Here is a 3462-nt window from a genome sequence, read left to right as displayed (position 1 = left end):
TCGTTATCCTGAAGCGTTTGAGCAGTGGTTGCTCTCCAAATCCAAGTTAATGTACAACTTCTGTTTGTCCAAAACCAGTTTAGCTTTTTGACACTTATCAATCTTGGCCAACCTCTGACCAGATGACGTTTTAAGCAATTGTATCGTTTTCTAAAGTGAATCTGAACACATTAAAAATGTCAAATGCATGTGTTGACTGTTTTTTTTTTTTTTTTTTTTTTTTTTTTTTTTTTTTTTTTTTTTTTTTTTTTACGAGGTCAACATTAACTAACTTGTTAGGAATTTATGAGATAAAAGATTTATCTGCAGCTAGGAATCGAGATACAACATGCCTGCCCTGGATGACTTGGTGCCCTTGGTGAGAGTTTACAATGGAGCCCCAATCCCATGACAAGGACTTACAGTGCTGGCCAAAAGTATTGGCACTCTGCAATTCTGTCATATAATGCTCAATTTCTCCCAGAAAATGATTGAAATTACAAATACTTTGGTTGTAATATCTTCATTTATTTTGCTTGCAATTGAAGGAATCTGGCTCCCCCGGCCAAGCCGCGGAAACGGCAACAGTCGAACGGAAACGGTGCTCCGCTGAGACCGTGTCATGTCTAGGAAGTCATGTTAGTGTTTTGTTTGTTGGTGCAGAATTTCCTGCTTTTATTTTGGTAATATCATTCTGCCTGGTTCCAGCTTTACTTCCTGCTCTACCCAATCAGGCTGATCGTATCCACCTGTGATCCATTTTATATATAGTCTGCATCTAACCTTGCCCGGTGTCGGCTCGTCTTGTATCCTGCCATGTTCCATGTTACCAGCTCATGTAAGCCTTTTCTTGACCAAGATTTATGTTGGGTTCAAATGCCCTTTTTGTTACTTTGTTGACTTTGCTCAGATGTTTGGTGTCCAACAAGCGCTGTGATTTTTCGTTGGCTCTTTTTGAACTCCTGTGAACTGAAAATAAATATTTTTGTTTAAACGGAACATTCGTGCATTTGGGTCCTTAGTGAATCCTTGTCAGACCGCTACTGTGAGCCAAGCAGATGGGGCCAAATTCCGCGCGTTCACGCCCGTGTTAACCCTTTGCACTGACTCCATGTTCCAAAAGTTTGAAGAAGGCTCACCGAAACAGGTTGACAATTTATTCGTCGACAATGGTAAAAAAAAAAAAAAAAACAAGGCAAAAACAGACGACGGAGGGACCCTGATAGATCCAAAACAAGGTTACATACAGTGTCCTCCATAATTATTGGCACCCCTGGTTAAGATGTGATTTTTAGCGTCTAATAATTTTTTTTATTCAAAAATTATGGGACCTTAATGGGAAAAGAGAAAAATCCAACCTTCAATACAAGTGCATTTATTCAGCGGGGAAAAAAATCCCACATAAAGAAATAATTATTTGACATCAAATAATGTGTGTCACAATTAGTAGCACCCCTGGTGTTAATACTTTGTACAACCCCCTTTTGCCAACTAAACAAGGTCTGGGGACTGAGATGGCCATGGGAGGAGCTTGATTTTGTGTCTGGTGAGCCACTTCTGTGTAGATTTGGTCTTGCTGAAAGACCCAGTGACGACCCATCTTCAGCTTTCGGGCAGTGGGCAACAGATTTTGATTTAAAATGTCCTGGTATTTCAAAGCATTCATGATGCCATGTACCCTAACAAGGTTCCCAGGGCCTTTGGAAGCAAAACAGCCCCACAGCATCACTGACCCACCCCCATACTTCACAGTGGGTATGAGGTGCAATTCAGCATGCGCATCTTTCGTGGAACGCCAGACCCACTTAGAGTGTTTGTTGCCAAAAAGCTCAATCTTGGTCGCATCTGACCAAAGCACTCGGTCCCAGTTGAAGCCTGGGACTGTGTGCTTTGGTCAGATGAGACCAAAATAGAGCTTTTAGGCCCAGACCTTGTTTTGTTGGCAAAAGGGGGTTGTACAAAGTATTAACACCAGGGGTGCTAATAATTGTGACACACATTATTTGATGTCAAATAATTATTTCTTTATGTGGGATTTTTTTCCCCACTGAACAAATGCACTTGTATTGAAAGTTGGATTTTTCTCTTTTTTTCCATTAAGGTCCCATATTATTTGAATTAAAAGAAAATTATTAGAACCTAAAAAACACATCTTTACCAGGGGTGCCAATAATTATAGAGGGCACTGTAGAAATGTTCCCTAGCAGCGACAGTTTGTCATCTCAGTGTTTAGTCTTTTTAAAGCTGCGGTGGAGTGGGCCGGGCCGAAGGCGTGGCTGGGTGTTGTCTTGGGATCATCCCTCTGTGGCAGGTCTTGTTCGTGCGACATCCTTCGTGACTGGGACGGGTTGCCAAGGCGACCGACGCAGGTCTTGACTTCCAAGGCGCCCGCGCTATCAAGTTGTTATCCTGATTGGGCGAGGGAAGCCACTTGTTTGAGGACAGAGCGCCCTGCTCTTTGTCCTGGAGTGCCTGGGAGAACTGATTGCAAGAGATGGTGCGTCAATCTTGCTCATGACGCGTTGGGCTTCTGTGATAAGATGGCGTTGTGTGTCTTTTATGCCCTGTATTTTGCTTCTTCTCATTAAACTTGTAGAAGTGCAATTTATTTTATATTAGATGTGTTAGAATAATACAAACGATCCTACAGTAAATATGAGAAATAATACTATTCCCTGATTGATTGTATTACGTGTTAGAGTAATGCAAACAATTATATGGTGTGTGCGAGAAAGGTAACTATTCCCTTCACAATGAAAAAGCACAAAAGAGAATGAAAAAAAAAATCATTATCATTTTCCACAAAACTCCAAAAATTAAAACTAAATCACACTTGCATCCAGTTAAAATGGATTAAAGTTGACTCAACTTTTGTCCTGGTTCCTTGTTTGTACCACATTGAGCATGGAGAAAAGAAAGACCAAAGAACTCTCTGAGCCAGGCGAACCGCCAGACCCACGCTGCCGCAGCTCCAACTTATAACTTGCTCGTTTCATCATGATGAATAAATGTGTCTTCCATGGATTGATATGGTAAAATAAAAGTGAGGACTGAAGTCGGAAATTGGAAAGAGCGCATCGCTGTAGACTAACAAGAGGAACTATTGTTATTTGGGTTTGAGTTTCCCGAGGGACAGATTTAGTTGACGGACACAGTCGGGTAAGTCTGTGTTGTGTTAAGTTTGTTATAGTCCGAGTTGCCGAGTTGCAATAAACGTTGACTCAAATGAGTTCAAGAAACTAAATTCTGTGCTTTATGAAGAGTGAAAAAAGCAGAATTTAACACAGACAAAACCATTCGACCAATCAGAGTGAAGTATTACCGAAACAAAATGGTGACGTCACGTACCGTAATGGTCGGCAACGGATTGCCGCATACATTTTCTTCAACACAACATGGCCGTGTCAATTAAAAAAAAAATTTTTTTTTAATCGGTCTTTGTATATATTTATAATATATATATCAAGGCTTAGCTGGGATAGG

The sequence above is a fragment of the Corythoichthys intestinalis genome, chromosome 2 (assembly GCF_030265065.1).
Source record: "Corythoichthys intestinalis isolate RoL2023-P3 chromosome 2, ASM3026506v1, whole genome shotgun sequence".
Lineage (NCBI taxonomy): Eukaryota > Metazoa > Chordata > Actinopteri > Syngnathiformes > Syngnathidae > Corythoichthys > Corythoichthys intestinalis.
This window is presented reverse-complemented; position numbering follows the sequence as displayed.